Here is a 9,037-nt window from a genome sequence, read left to right as displayed (position 1 = left end):
GTCTTATGTTCAAAATATTTTAAACTGAACTATATTTTTCTTTCTATATTCCTTGGTAAATGGCTCCAGAAACCAGGGAGTCTCATATGACTGTTCTCATCACTGCCTCATTTGGTATCTTATCAACTCCTGCTAATCCTACCTCCTTTACATTCCTCAAAGCTCATCCTGCCTGACCCCACTGATACTATGTTATTACTGATACCATCCCCCTGCCTCTTCATTTCTGAAACGGAAAATTAAAAGCTTTATGTTTTTTCCTGCCCCAACAATATTGAGCTACTCTCATCTCAAAAACTATCATATTCTTACCTCTGTGCCTTTGCATAGCTTTCCCACTGGCTGGAATCACCTTTGCTTTCTCTTCCTCTAACACATGCCATCTGACCATCTGCTCCTGGGGCTTAGCCAACTTGAAGTCATCTTGTATTTATCATTAATTAACTTTTCATTGTGCTTTGAATGTTGTGTTACGCCAAGTAATGACTGTGTTCAAGGCCAATAAAAGATCATGAGCTAGACTTAAAATCTGTTGTTTATAGAAAGTACATTGTATCATCATAGAAACTTAGTGCGTGAAGTGCACTTGGAGATCATTTCCCTCTTTATTACATATAGACAGTGAGTGAGACTTGTTCAAGATTCTTCACTAATTAGACAGTGAGTGAGACTTGTTCAAGATTCTTCACTAATTAGTGGCATAGTCAAGATTAGAAAATAGGTTTTAATTTTCTAAATCCTAATAATTGGATTAACACTTGACTATCTTTGCTACTCATGAAGGCAGCAGGGTGATGATGAATTGACACATCTTTGTTTTTGTGCCCTCAAGAATGGTATTTCCCTGTTGCTAGAAGACTCACTGAAACCAAACATACAAACAGCAACATCCACCACAGGCACGAATGGGATTTCTTTTAGGAGTTCTAGCTTTTGCCTGCCCAAACTACCATAGTAGGTAATGAGCTGTGACTCAGGAAAACCTCATTTGAGGGTGGCCCTGATGAAGTGCAGAGGATTGGGAGACAGCTTGGTAAAAAGGTTTTTATTTTTATCTTCTTTTCCACAATTTAAAATAATATAGTTACTCTATTTTTTTTTTTTTTTTGTATGAGAAAAACCCAGTTTATCTGCTTTTGTCAGTTTTAGAGCACTTGCAAACAACATGTTCATAGATTTTTTTTGGCTCTGGAATTGTTTATAAACTAAATTAAGGTGGAGGTATTTATACCTCATAATTTCAATGTCATACTATCCTGTTCATCTCATCTGAGTCTTGTGATAGTGCCTTAAAAAAATCAAATGATATTAATAGATAACATGAGTGGAAAGGGAGGAATGTGGAAAGAGTAACAATGCCATGATTCACAAATTAATTCCATAAATAACAGGATTTACCTCCTGTGCACTGCTTTGAAATATGCTCTGGTGTCTCATTTTGCTGTAACATTTCACTTGGCTTGTTCCTCTTCATCTTGCCTAGAGTATATGTTAGACTGTTGTGCCTCTTTGGTTAGGGCTAGTGAGTACCTCCTGGGCCTTCTCAAGATGATGCTCCTCTTGTTTGCATGAAGCCTGTACCTCCTGCTGGGAATGCTGCCTCTGCCTCCATGGGGGCCTGCAGAACAGCCACACTTGGCCTCAGACCTTTGGATTTCAGAAGTGCCTTTTAGACTCTTGCTAAGAAATGCTCGAGTACTTGGAGAATCGTTGTGTCTGACATCAGCCCTGTGAATGCTGTCAGCTTCCTCTTAGTGTGTTTGTTTACACCCACGCTGCCATGAAGACCTCATGTCACAGGTGACCTGGCAACCTATAGGTCTCTGTAATAGGTGAATATGAGTGACTAAAAGCTAGGGTCCCCAACCCCTGGGCCACAGACTGATACAGGTGTGTGGCCTGTTAGGAACGGGGCTGCGCAACAGGGAGTAAGTCGCAGGTGAGTGAACGAAGCTTCATTGTATTTGCAGCCACTCCCCAGTGCTAGCATCATTGCCTCAGCTCTACCTCAGATCATCAGGCAGTAGATTCTCACAGGAGCACTGGTCCCTGATGCCAAAAAGTTTGGGGACCACTGACTAAAAGCATTGGTTATGGGGAGTTTTGGTTCAAGACGACAATATGGGAAAATCCTAAACTCACCTTCTCCCACGGACACACAAAATCTGCATCTACGTATGGAGCAATTTCTTCTGAAGAAAACCTAAAAACTAGCTGGGAATCCTACATATCAAGCAAATGAGGAAAAACAAAACACATCAAAACCAATAGGAGAGGCTGAGACACAAGTGCACCATAAACCCCACCTTTGGTGTGGCGACCCACAGTTGGGAAGGAGCCCAAACCTAGAGTTTCTCACTAAGGAGTGACGTATTTGAACTGTACTTTGGGAACCTTGACTTTTGAGATCAGTACCTGAGAGATGAGCCCCCAAAACATCTAGCTTTGAAAAACACTGGGCTTGGGTTTTTTTTTTTTTTTTGATATTCACAAGGTTATACTAAACTAAGAAACGGCTCTTAAAGGGCTTGCATGTCTGGAGTCTCCCCTCCTCAGAATCTAGCACAGAGGCAGTCTATTGAGAAGTGCTCAAGACCTTATGTGAAAGAGACTTATTTTCTTATCTTAAAGCATTGGCCTGAGGGTCAGGCACTTAGGGGCCTCTTGGGGTACTCTCTAAGGATGGAGACTGGCAGGTGTCATCTTTGTGCTGTCCCCCTGCCTCCCTCTTTGTCTATCTCTCTGTCTCTCTGTCTCTTTCCCTCTCTCCCTCTCTCTCCAGCTTGCTGACTTTAATCCTCTCCAGACACCTAAGAAGGAAGGTTCTATCTATGTGTATTTCTTCTGCCACCCTCCAGATTGCTAATATTTCCCAGAGACAAGCTTGTACATGTGTCTGGTGCCCTGGGTTTTGTGGCTGCTGCCCAGGGACACCACTTGATCACCTATCGCTGGTGGCCAGGAGGGCTTGAGTTCCTGGGACTGAAAAACACCAGAAAAACAATTCTTAGACAACCACCACTCTCATGACACTATACAGATAGCAGACTGAAACACATTCTCAGTGACTCTGTGAAAGAGGCCTATTGACTTGACTTGAACTTCAACCTTAAGCAGGCTTCGAGTTTGGCACACATTTAGGGGCCCACTGGTATGCAGTCTGGGGAAACAGACCAGTAGATGCCATCTCAGAGCTCTCCCTCTACCCCACTCCACATCACTAGTATATCTTGGGGAAAAAAAAAAATTGTACACTCATATGGTGCTCTGATTTTTGCAACTGCCACCATGGAGACACCTCTAGATTATTTGCCCTGGTAGCCAGAAAGACTTAGGCTTGTGGTCCCAGAGGATTGTATATATTTCCAAACTTTGGAAGCTGCTACCTGAGAGGCTGGCTTCTAATTAATCTGAATCTAGGTGCTGACTTAGAACCTCCCCTTGGGGCAATGACAGGTCTTGCATACCCTCAAATACTGGGAGCTACTAAAAATAAAATAGGTTGTTTGGAAAATCACAAAGGTTTGAGAGACAACTAAGAGCTAGGGCAGGGTTGAACAAGTATGTTTATCTCCTACATGAGGCCACTCCTTTAGACTAGAAGAAGTGGCTGTTTTATCTAATATATAGAAGACAACACAGTCAAGAAAAATGAAAAAAAAAAGTATATGTTTTCGAAAGAAAGAACAAGATGAAACCTAAAACAGTCCTTAACCCATTTCTCGTTTTCCTCAAGAATACTTGCCAGTGGCGCTTATGGCTGCAGTGTTTACCCCAAGCTAACTCGCGGATTGCAGTCTTAATCTTACTCCAAGGAGGGCCATGAAATATCTTGCCTTTATTATTATTTTTGCAATGCTCTAGTATATCAATAGTCTTTGGAAACAAATGACATCATTCTATTTATAGCATTCTGTTTTTTAGTAGTGTTATTTTCATATACAAAATATAGTAATTCTCGATTGCTGAAATGTCAAATTCTAGAAAAAGCAGCATTCCTACATGTAATGTTAACATTGTTCTCAAACAATTATTAGCCAAAGATTCATTTGATGAATCTCATTTATGTATACATTTCTATTATATTAGGATTAGAGACAAGTTCTATTTAGAAATAACTCCAAGAACAGTTTTTATATTTTATTTTCACATTGAAAACCAGTCAGATTTGCTTCAGCCCCAAAGAGCATGTTTATGTAAAATTAAATTAACATGAGCAACAAGCTCTGCTTTTTTTTTTCTAAATGTGAAATGGATTAATTAAACAGATAATAAGTGATTTACCTGATAAAGAGTTGAAAATAATGTTGCTCACTGAACTTAGGAGAAGAATGGATAAACACAATGAAAACTTCAACAAAGAGACAGAAATATAAAAGTATCAAGCAGAAGTCACAGAACTGAAGAATACAAAATTGAATTGACAAATACACTGGAGGGATTCAACAGCAGACTACATGAAGAAGAAAAGATCAGTGAACTTGAAAAAAAAGGGCAGTGGATCTCACCCAATCAGAGTAGCTGAAAGAAAAAAGAATGAAAAAAAAAAAGTGAAGGTAGCTTAAGGGACTTATGGGACAACATTAAGTGGATCAACATTTACATTATAGGGGTCATAGAAAGAGAAGAGAGAGAGAAAAGAAAGGGAAGAAAACTTATCTGAGGAAATAATAGTTGAAAACTTCCCTTATCTGGGGAAAGAAACAGACATCTAGATCCAGGAAGCACAGAGAGTTTCAAATAAGATAAACCCAAAGAGATCTGTACCAAGACATATTATAATTAAAATGTCAAAAATTAAAGACAAGGAGAGAATCATCAAAGCAGCAATAGTAAAACAATTTGTTACATTCAAAAGAACCCCCATAAGACTGAGAGCAGATTTTTTCAGCAGAAACATTGCAGACCAGAAGAGAATGATATGATATATTCAAAGTGCTGAAAGAAAAATAAAAATAAAAAAAAAACCTTTCCAACCAAGAGTACTCTATCCCACAAAACTGTCATTCAGAATGGCAAAAGAAATTATTTTCTAGGTATACAATAGCTAAAGGAGTTCAGTACCCCTAAGCCAGCTTTAGAAGAAATGTTAAAGGAACTTCTTTAAGATGAAAAGAAAGGGGACTAATTAGTAACAGGACAACATATGAAAGTTTAAGTCTCGTTGGTAAAGGTAAGTATACAGTAAAATTCAGAATAACCTAATGGTTTAAATATGGTGGATTAATCACTTATAAAGTTAGTATCAAGGTTAAAAGACAAAAGTAGTAAAAATAGCTATAAGTATAATAAGTAGTTAAGGGATGCACAAGATAAAAAGATGTAAACTGTGATATCAAAAACATAAAAAGCAGGGAGAGTAAAAAAGTAGAGCTTTAGAGTACGTTAAAACTTAAGTTGTTATCAACTTAAAGTAGACTGAGTGTTAGAAATATAAGTAGTTGTACGGAAACCTTATGGTAAACACAAAGCAGAAGCCTATAGTAGATACATAGAACATAAAAAGAGAGGAATCTAAACATACCACTATAGAAAATCATCAAGTCACAATGGAAGAAAGCAAGAGAAGGAAAAACAAAAACAAAAACAAAAAAACCAAAAAACAGTGGAACTACAAAACAGCCAGAAAACAATGGACAAAATGGCAATAAGTACATACCAATCAATACATATTTTAAATGTAAATGGACTGAATCCTTCAATTAAAAAACAGAATGGTCAAATAGATTTAAAAAAAAAAAAAAAGAAAAACCCGTCTATATGCTACCTACAACATACTCGCTTCAGCTGTAAGGACACATGCAGACAAAAAGTGAAGGGAAGGAAAAAGATATTCCATTCAAAGGGAAACCAAAAGAAAGATGGGATAGCTATGCCTATATTAGGCAAAGGAGGCTTTAAAACAAATACTATAAGAAGAGACAAAGAAAGTCATTACATGATAAAGGGGTCAATCCAGTAAGAGGATATAACATTTGTAAATATTTATGCATCCAACATAGAATCATGTAAAAACATAAAGCAAATATTAACAGACTTAAAAGGAGAAATAGACATAAATACAATAATAGTAGGGGACTTTAATACTCCACTTTAATTTATGGATAGGTCATCCAGAAAGAAAATTAATTAGAAAACAAAGGCTTTAACAATCAGATGGACTTAACAGATATTCACAGAATATTCCATCCAAAAGCAGCAGAATACACATTCTTCTCAAGTGGAACAATCTTTAGGATAGATCATGTCAGGCCACAAAGCAAGTCTTAATAAATTTAAGAAGGTTGAAATTTATATCAAGCATCTTTTCTGACACATAGAAATCAATTACAAAAAAAAAAGGAAAATTCACAAACACGTGGAAATTTAAGAACATGCTACTGATCATTGTTTAATGGTCAAAGAAGAAATTAAAAGAGAGATAAAAAATACCTTGAGACAAATGAAAATGGGTATACAACATACCAAAATTAATGGGATGCAGCAAAAGCAGTTCTACAAGGGAAGTTCATAGCGATAAATACCTACCTCAAGAAAAAGAATAATCTCAAATAAACACTCTAACTGCTCACTTCAAAGAACTAAAAGAAGATCAAATGAAGCCCAAAGTTAGTAGAAGAAAAGAAAAATAAAAAATCAAGTGAAAATAAATGAACTAGGGACTAAAAAGACAATAGAAAGGGTCAGTGAAACTCAAGAGCTGCCTTCCTGAAAAGGTAAACAAAATGCAAGACCCTTTAACTAGACTCATCAAGAAAAAAAGAGAAATTAGAAGTAAAAGATGAGCTGTCACAACTAATATCACAGAAATACAAATGATCATGAGAGATTACTATGAACAATTATATGCCAACAAATTTGACAACCTAGAAGAAATTGGGAAATTCATAGAAACGTATAACCTACCAAGACCAAATCATGAAGAAATAGAAAATCTGAACAGAACAATTACTAGTATTGAGTTTGAATCAGTAATCAAAACCCTCCCAATAAACAAAATCAAGACCAAATGCTTTCACCGGTGAATTCTACCAAACGCTTAAAGAAGAATTACCACCAATTCTTCTCAAACTCTTCTCAAATATAGAAGAGGAGGAAGCACTTCCAAAATTATTTTACATGGCCAGCATCACCCTGATACCAAAACTAGACAGGGATACCACAAGAAAAGTAAATTATATCCCTGATGAACATAGATGCAAAAATCCTCAGCAAAACTTTAGCAAACCAATAAACCAAATTCAACAATATATTTAAAGGATCATACACCAAGATCAGGTGGGATTTATTCTAGGGATTCAAGGATGATTCAGCAGCTACTAATCAATCAGTGTGTTACACTACATTAACAAAATGAAGGATAAAAATTATATGTCCATCTCAATAGATGCAAAAAAAGCATTTGACAAAATTCAGCATCAATTTATAATTTAAAAAAAAAATACATCTCTAAACAAAATTTATGTAGAGGGAACATACCTCAACATATTGAAGGTCATATATGATAAACCCACAGTTAATATCATACTCAATGGTGAAAAGTTGAAACCTTTTCCCCTAAGACCAGGAAGTGGACAGGATGCCCACTCTTGCCACTTTTATTCAATAGAGTATTAGAAATCCTAACTAGAGCAATTAAGCAAGGAAAAGAAAAAGAAGGTATCTGATTTGAAAGGAAGAAGTAAAACTGTCACTATTTGCAGATGACATGATATTATTTATGTATAGAAAACCCTAAGGAGTCTGTCAAAAAAATATTAGAACTAATAAATGAATTTGGTAAAGTTGCAGGATACAAGAACAATATACAAATATATGTTGCATTTCTATGTATAATAATGATCTACCAAAAGTAGAAATTAAGAAAACAGTCCCATTTACAATTGCATCAAAAAGAATAAAATACCTAGAAATAACTTCAACCAAGGAAGTGAAAGATCTATACTCTGAAAGCTATAAGATAGTGATGAAGGAAATTGAAGGTGACATAAATGGGAAGATATTGCATACTCATGGATTGGAAGAATTAATATTGTTAAAAGGTCCATACTGTCCAAAGCAACCTACAGATTCAGAGCAATACCTATTAAAATTCCAATGGCATTTTTCACAGAAATAGAACAATCCTAAAATTCGTATGGATCTATTAAAGACCCCAAATAGCCAAACCAGTCTTGAGAAAAAATAACAAAGCTGGAGGCATCACGCTTCCTGAAGTCAAACTGTATTATGAAGCTATAGTAATCAAAACAGCATGGTATTAGAATAAAAACAGACACATAGATCAATCAAACTGAATAGAGAGTCCAGAAATAAACCCACATGTATATAGTCAATTGATTTACAAAACAGAGCAAAAATATACAATGGGGAAAGGATAGGCTCTTCAAGAAATGGTGCTGGGGAAACAGGACAGCCACATGGGCATTATCTTACCCCATACACAGACACACGCACACACATACACACACATACACGCACACCCACCTCTCTCTCTCTCTCTCTCTCTCTCTCTCTCTCTCTCAAAAAAGATTAAAGACTTGAACATAAGACCTGAAACTATAAAACTTCCAGTAAAAAACATAGGTGGTAAGCTCCTTGACATCAATCTTGGTGATGATTTTTTGGATTTGACACCAAAATCAAAGGCAACAAAAGCAAAAATAAACAAGTAGAACGACATCAAATTTAAAAAAGCTTCTGCACAGTAGATGAAACCATCAATACAATGAAAAGGCAACCTATGAAATAAGAGAAAATATTTGCAAATCATATATCCAATAAAGGGTTATACAAAACAGCAATCTAATTAAAAAATGCACAGAGGATCTGAATAGACATTTTCCAAAAAAGACTTATAGATGGACAACAGGTACATGCAAAGGTGCTCAGTATCATTAATCATAAGGGAAATGCAAATCAAAACCACAATAAGATATCCTTTCACACATGTAAGAATGGCTGTTACCAAAAGACAAGAAATAATAAGCATTGGCAGGGATGTGGAGAAAAGGGAACACTTTTGCACCATTGATGG

General features: G+C 36.3%; 1 protein-coding gene and 1 long non-coding RNA gene across 4 annotated transcripts in view; one reads left to right on the top strand and one right to left on the bottom strand.

Annotated features, from left to right (window-relative positions):
- The window catches only part of LOC111746943, a 12,518-nt gene extending 12,150 nt beyond the window's left edge, over positions 1-368 (bottom strand). The window contains exon 1 of the long non-coding RNA XR_002783334.1: positions 313-368. This is a non-coding gene — a long non-coding RNA (uncharacterized LOC111746943). The remainder of the gene's footprint in view (positions 1-312) is intronic.
- Positions 1-9,037, top strand: part of MDFIC (MyoD family inhibitor domain containing) — an 89,940-nt gene that overhangs the window by 67,860 nt on the left and 13,043 nt on the right. The gene's annotated exons all lie outside the window — the stretch shown is intronic.

Source organism: Pteropus vampyrus, unplaced genomic scaffold (genome assembly GCF_000151845.1).
Source record: "Pteropus vampyrus isolate Shadow unplaced genomic scaffold, Pvam_2.0 Scaffold206, whole genome shotgun sequence".
In the NCBI taxonomy this organism is placed as follows: Eukaryota; Metazoa; Chordata; class Mammalia; order Chiroptera; family Pteropodidae; genus Pteropus; species Pteropus vampyrus.
The sequence above is the reverse complement of the archived record's forward strand: the minus strand, read 5'-3'. Positions and strand labels throughout refer to the sequence as shown.